Source organism: Montipora capricornis, chromosome 1, assembly GCF_036669925.1.
Source record: "Montipora capricornis isolate CH-2021 chromosome 1, ASM3666992v2, whole genome shotgun sequence".
In the NCBI taxonomy this organism is placed as follows: domain Eukaryota; kingdom Metazoa; phylum Cnidaria; class Anthozoa; order Scleractinia; family Acroporidae; genus Montipora; species Montipora capricornis.
In genome coordinates, this window is record NC_090883.1 from 33,242,175 (window position 1) to 33,250,221 (window position 8,047).

Genomic DNA, 8,047 nt, shown 5'->3' on the forward strand with positions numbered 1-8,047 from the left:
GACTTTGATTCTATGCATGCCCTGTGCACGGAATGACAAACACACTAGGAAGAGAATACAAGAGAGAAAAGCGCACTGCATCTTCCTTCAATTTGCTTGCCCGAAACTGATTCAAAGACTTCGTTTTCGAGGAACGAACAAATAATCACTTTCTTGGTCCAATGCCTGAACGAAGTTGCGTTACATTACCTCTGGTGTGCCAGTAAAACCGGAAAATCTATCTGGGGTGTAGTTGAACTTTAACCTTTTGGTTTCATTCAGCGTAAAAGCGGGGTAAAGCCTAGGCTCCTCCTCGCCGTTTCTGAGAATAAAAGGGTCACATATATCTACATGTATAGTATAAAGCGTCTTCACTGTCACGCGATAAGAAAAAAGTTTAGCAATTGGAGGAATAAAGAGGAAAAAAAACATACTACTACAGCTACTACAGCTACTACATGTACTACAGCTACTACAGCTACTACAGCAACTACAGCTACTACGGCTACTACAGCTACTACAGTTACTACAGCAACTACAGCTACTACAGCTACTACAGCTACTACAGCTACTACAGCTACTACAGGTACTACAGCTACTACAGGTACTACAGCAACTACAGCTACTACAGCTACTACAGCAACTACAGCTACTACAGCTACTACAGCTACTACAGCTACTACAGCTACTACAGCTGCTACAGCTACTACAGCAACTACAGCAACTACAGCAACTACAGCTACTACAGCTACTACAGCTACTACAGGTACTACAACAACTACAGCAACTATATGTACTACAGCAACTACAGCTACTACAGCTACTACAGCTACTACAGCTACTACAGCTACTACAGCAACTACAGCTACTACAGCAACTACAGGTACTACAGCTACTACAGGTACTACAGCTACTACAGCTACTACATGTACTACAGGTACTACAGGTACTATAGCTACTACAGGTACTACAGGTACTACAGCTACTACAGCTACTACAGGTACTACAGCTACTACAGCTACTACAGGTACTACAGGTACTACAGCTACTACAGCTACTACAGCTACTACAGCAACTACAGCTACTACAGCTACTACAGCTACTACAGCAACTACAGCTACTACAGCTACTACAGCAACTACAGCAACTACAGCTACTACAGCAACTACAGCTACTACAGCTACTACAGCTACTACAGCTACTACAGCAACTACATGTACTACAGCAACTACAGCTACTACAGCTACTACAGCTACTACAGCTGCTACAGCTACTACAACAACTACAGCAACTACAGCAACTACAGCTACTACAGCAACTACAGCTACTACAGCAACTACATGTACTACAGGTACTACAGCTACTACAGCAACTACAGCTACTACAGCTACTACAGCTACTACAGCAACTACATGTACTACAGCAACTACAGCAACTACATGTACTACAGCTACTACAGCAACTACATGTACTACAGCTACTACAGCTACTACAGCTACTACAACAACTACAGCAACTACATGTACTACAGCAACTACAGCTACTACAGCTACTACAGGTACTACAGCTACTACAGCAACTACAGCTACTACAGCTACTACAGCTAGTACAGCAACTACAGCTACTACAGGTACTACAGCTACTACAGCTACTACAGCTACTACAGCTACTACAGCAACTACAGCAACTACATGTACTACAGGTTCTACAGCTACTACAGCTACTACAGCAACTACAGCTACTACAGCAACTACATGTACTACAGCAACTACATGTACTACAGCAACTACAGCTACTACAGCTACTACAGCAACTACAGCTACTACAGCTACTACAGCTACTACAGCTACTACAGCTACTACAGATACTACAGCTACTACAGGTACTACAGCTACTACAGCTACTACAGGTACTACAGGTACTACAGCTACTACAGCTACTACATGTACTACAGCAACTACAGCAACTACATGTACTACAGCTACTACAGCAACTACATGTACTACAGCAACTACAGCTACTACAACAACTACAGCAAATACAGCAACTACAGCTACTACAGCAACTACAGCTACTACAGCAACTACAGCTACTACAGCTACTACAGCAACTACAGCTACTACAGCTACTACAGCTACTACAGCTACTACAGCAACTACATGTACTACAGCAACTACAGCTACTACAGCTACTACAGCAACTACAGCAACTACAGGTACTACAGGTTCTACAGGTACTACAGCAACTACAGCCACTACAGCTACTACAGCTAGTACAGCAACTACAGCTACTACAGGTACTACAGGTACTACAGCTACTACATGTACTACAGGTACTACAGGCACTACAGCTACTACATGTACTACAGGTACTACAGCTACTACAGCTACTACAACTACTACAGGTACTACAACTACTACAGCTACTACAGCTACTACAGCTACTACAGCAACTACAGCAACTACATGTACTACAGCAACTACAGCTACTACAGCTACTACAGGTACTACAGGTACTACAGCAACTACAGCTACTACAGCTACTACAGCTAGTACAGCAACTACAGCAACTACAGCTACTACAGCAACTACAGCTACTACAGCTACTACAGCTACTACAGCTACTACAGCTACTACAACAACTACAGCAACTACAGCAACTACAGCTACTACAGCAACTACATGTACTACAGCAACTACAGCTACTACAGCAACTACATGTACTACAGCAACTACAGCTACTACAGCAACTACAGCTACTACAGCTACTACAGCTACTACAGCTACTACAGGTACTACAGCAACTACAGCTACTACAGCTACTACAGCTACTACAGCAACTACAGCTACTACAGGTACTACAGCTACTACAGCTACTACAGCTACTACAGCTACTACAGCAACTACATGTACTACAGCTACTACAGCAACTACAGCTACTACAGCTGCTACAGCTACTACAGCTACTACAGCAACTACAGCAACTACAGCTACTACAGCAACTATAGCTACTACAGCAACTACAGCTACTACAGGTACTACAGCAACTACAGCTACTACAGCTACTACAGCAACTACATGTACTACAGCAACTACAGCAACTACAGGTACTACAGGTTCTACAGGTACTACAGCAACTACAGCCACTACAGCTACTACATATACTACAGGTTCTACAGCTACTACAGCTACTACAGCAACTACAGCTACTACAGCAACTACAGGTACTACAGCTACTACATATACAACAGGTTCTACAGCTACTACAGCTACTACAGCAACTACAGCTACTACAGCTACTACAGCTACTACAGCTACTACAGGTTCTACAGCTGCTACAGCTACTACAGCAACTACAGGTTCTACAGGTACTACAGGTTCTACAGGTACTACAGCTACCCCAGCTACTACATCTACTACATCTACTACAGCTACTACAGCAACTACAGGTACTACAGCTACTACATATACAACAGGTTCTACAGCTACTACAGCTACTACAGCAACTACAGCTACTACAGCTACTACAGCTACTACAGGTTGTACAGCTGCTACAGCTACTACAGCAACTACAGGTTCTACAGGTTCTACAGGTTCTACAGGTACTACAGCTACTACAGCTACTACATCTACTACAGCTACTACAGGTACTACAGCTACTACAGCTACTACAGGTACTACAGCTACTGCAGGCTCATAGGTAGTGTATGGGTGTAACTGGGGACATAATAGTTAGGTCTTACACCAAGTACTACCCCTGCCGAGGGCTTCATGGCACATGCTCTCTTACCTCTGTCTCCTTGAGGAGTCCTGAGTACTAGATTGAATCCGGATATGTTTCGGATAGCCGTAGACAGGCAAATTTGATTTGAATACGCTACGTGTGGATGGGAATAGTTTTTAATCCCGAGAATAAAAGTTGAGGATTCAAAAATATCCGGATAAGTGTGGACAGGTTCACACAAGGTCACCGTTCTCACGTGACATGGTCACGCAAAGGGCCTATTCTTGGGTTGCATGTGACGTCATCATTTTGTAAAATCCGAAACTAAACAGCCACCAAAGCTATTATCTTCATCAGGCATGAGAGGGGGTAAATTTATATCTGTAACAACTTTTCAGCTCAAGAACATGCGTCGTCTAGAAACCGTAACATTTTAAATTTCAGAGTTATGGAGGTGCGTGACATACAGCTATGAATGTGTCTGTCGAAAAATATATACTTATCCAGTCGGGATTTTTAGCCTTTTTAGAGGTTAAAGTATTAGGAAAAGTGCTTATCTAAATGTTTGCTTGGTCAGGTCAGATAATAAGTGGCCTAGATGGCCAAAGTAAGATCCAGATGTTTACACTATTTTCCGGCCGCCAAGTTGGTGTCCCTTGGAGGTACACCAACATTGGTGGGCTCTGGGTGCAACCTCGTTCCCAGGGTCTCTCTTCTCTGCCTCCATTGTCGTTTTCTCAACGACAATGGAGGCAGAGAAGAGAGACCATGGGAACGAGGTTGCTCTGGGTGGTGGGCCCTGATACTGGGCTCTGTAAATTTGTGCAAAATATTTCGACAAATATTTGAAGATCGGGAAAACGTGCGGACCTAAAACTTGGAGAAGTGCCTTAAATATTTATCTCCTATAACAACGTAATTCCTTGAGTTTATTCACTGAATAGTTGCCACTCTCCCATTGCCACTGCCCAAATCCACCATCGTCGATCCTTGCCTTTTAGAGGTTTTTGCCGTTTTTATAATATTAGCAAGTTGTCTCTCCGTCGCTGGCACATAAGGAAGGCAAATTTTTCTCAGAGCTTGCGTGACAAACGGTACATTGACAAGAACAATTCCAAGTGCTGTGGCTAATGTGATTCCAAGAACTACTTTGCCAAATTTGCATGATTTCTTGGGGATCTTGTTGTCTTCTTGGAGCTCTAATAATATCAACACGGCTTTCGGAGTCAATAATTTCCTCTGAAGAGCACAGGAATGTTCGATTTGCTGAAAACAAGACAAATAAACAACGACGAAAATATTATGAAGAGGACTCCAAACTATCGAAAAGAAACACGAGAAAGGATAATTTTTGCTCTTTTGTGGAAAGTTCCCATTCCATTTAAGCCCCGATAATCTCAAGAAGGAAGTCCTGCAATTTCGCTTGTTGATTCTTCTCACACTCAACTGCAATGGTGGGTCTGTGCCTTCTTGTAACTCGTGTACCGGTGAGGAAGGGAGGGAGAAGGGATTTGTATTCGCGAATGATTTTCGCGTGAAAAACATAAAGTCATAAAAATCCGGAGTGGAGTAGATTGCAGAATCCCGCCGAAAACAAAAACCGAAGATTAAAAAAGACCCACAAAATTCCTTCGTTTTCCGCTGTAAAGTCACAACTCCTCTTATCGTGGGTGGGGTAATAGTGCTACATCACAGCCTCGCTTGCATGCAAAGGAGTATTCTTGAGGGAGGTGGTGAAAAACTGAGCTTTCACACTCCTTCACGTTATTCAGGGACGGAGGAGCGTATTTTGTATTGAGGGGGCTAACAAGCAAGCGCCAGAGAGGCAAACTTGTATGCGGTTCTGGGGGAATTCTCCGCCAGAAAATTCGAAAATCTTGAAGCTCGCAAATGGTACTTTCAGTATTCTCGACGAGATATCAAAAAAAATAATAAACGTGGATCATCGGTAAAATGACAGATGTTTTCTTATTTTTACTTTTTGCTTGAAATTGGGAGGGCTAAAATGGCAAAAGCAATAAATTACTAAAGGTGGAGTTTCTTTCTGATTTTTAGAATTTTAAAATGAATAATTTTCAGGGGCTGGGAGTAGAACTCAAAAACACAGGGCAGTCATCATCAAGAATGGGGAGCGTAGCGTGAAAGGACAAAGTCACAAAACACAAAACTTCATCTCAAAATTTTAATTAAACCACAACTACTTTTTCAAATGTTACAAACCATTACTTGTAAACAATTTCAAGCATGCATTATGACAAATCTTCGGTTATATATTGATAATTGAGTTTTACAAAGCAATTAAAAAGTAAAAGGTGAAATATTATTTACAAACTTTTCACTATTTTCTTGTCTTCCTCGAAGGGCAATTTGTTTTAGGAACTACTTTGTTTACTACCTCTAACACCACCTTGTGGTGTAGTTACATTAAAAATTTTCAGCAAGTGAAAACTGTGAAAGTTAGGATCCAAATTTCACCTCAACTTTCCTGATTGGTTCATTTCAGTAATGAGTTGGACCTCTTAGAAAACAAGACACTTTTTTCACTTTTTTTGTGATTGGTTAATTGAAACACAAAACTTCTTTTTGATTGGTTCATTTGGATCCGTAGATGACATCAGCAAAGTAGTTGAATATCAACTCAGCATTTTTTTGTTTTCCACCAAAACCAATATTTACAAGAAAAATATACTCGATGGTGGCTTTTGAAACACGATCCTGTGCTATCAGTTTACAATGGACTTAAAAAAAGTACAACTAAGAGAATGGAACTAAAGAAATCATCAGTACAAATTCAAGTTACTTAAGCATTGAATAATCAAAAGTTCATTGGGAAGAAGTGCAAGGAGCTGAGCTTTGAAATGTTTTACACAGAGACCATGGACACTTCAAAAAAGTTGTTTGGTTTACGAAATAGTTGGACATTTTGTCTTTCTAAAGATATTTTTGGTAAGCTGGATTTTAAATGAAATTGCTTGTACTATATCACAATCTAATAAACAAAGTTTATTGTCAAATTTCTTTGACTTTGTTGCTCTTGTATTGTTCATTCATCTGTTATGTTTGAACCTATAATAATTTTGTTATTTAAAAAAGCTTTCACGAATCCATGGTTCCTTTATATTCAAAGGGTTGAAATATTTTAACCTTCAATTTTTCTCGTACTGATTTAGTTACCGTCCTAACTTCAAACTTTCAATTTCGTAAGCTAAAAAACATCGAAATGAAACGACTGCGTGTTTTTAGGGTTTAAGTTTATTCAGAATACAACTTTGCAATTAATATGCTTCACTGATTTAGTGAAGGCGGCTTTATTAATTATATAGTTACTCCCGAGGTTTAAGCTGTTTAGTTTGCAATTACTGTGCTTTAGTGCTGCTGATAAATGCTCGGCTGCTTCATCAGTTAACTTGTTATAACTGAGGTTTAAGCTGTTTAGTTTGCAATTACTGTGCTTTAGTGCTGCTGATAAATGCTCGGCTGCTTTATCAGTTAACTTGTTATACCTGAGGTTTAAGCTGTTTAGTTTGCATCCAGTATTGACAAGAAACTTTTGCACTTCTTTTGCACCCAATGAACCAAGATCATTGTGAAACAAATTCATACTCAAAACTCCCGAAGCATTTTCTAAGAAATGCGAGACAGCAGCAAAGTCAACAGGCCCGAGTGAACAGCCACTAAAATCTACGGCGTTAAAGCCAATTTGCTTAATTTTGTTTTGTAACACTGCCTGCTGTTTTTCATCATCAATCTCGTACAAACACTTACATAAGTTCAGTGCTAGCTGTTGGTCTTTTCTAGCTGGCCAACAGGTCAGTGTTTTTGTCTCTGGTAACGAGTAATCAGCCATCATTTCCCTCCCGGAAATCTTCTCAGTCGACATTGGAAGCAGTTTGATAAAAATGTCGCTATTTGAGCTCTCTGTTTCTGGATCAGCCTCGAGTAATCCAGCCACAAACTGCAGCACCATTTGCCATGCACCATCGTTAATGTGTTTTGACACAAAGTTTTCGAGTTCTCTTTTATTCAAGGAATCCACAACATTTTTTGCAGCGAAGAACTCTTGCAAAGTTAAGTGTGTGAAGCAGTATTGGGCTTTCGGCGGCTCATTAAAACGGGATTTGGCGTCTGGCAGTCTGTGAAGAAGTCCACAATCTTCCAGTCCACTGACTTCGCTTGACTCCAACAGCAATCTTCCTTGTTTTATTCCCTCAAAAGCAATTTCTCCCAGTCTCTTGAAAATTTCTTTGTGAGCATTTGGGAGCTCGTTAAATGACAAGTACATGTACTTTCTGAGACTGGGCAGGTTACCTTGAGCGTTGCTTTGCCGATTGTGTTTAAAAAAGAA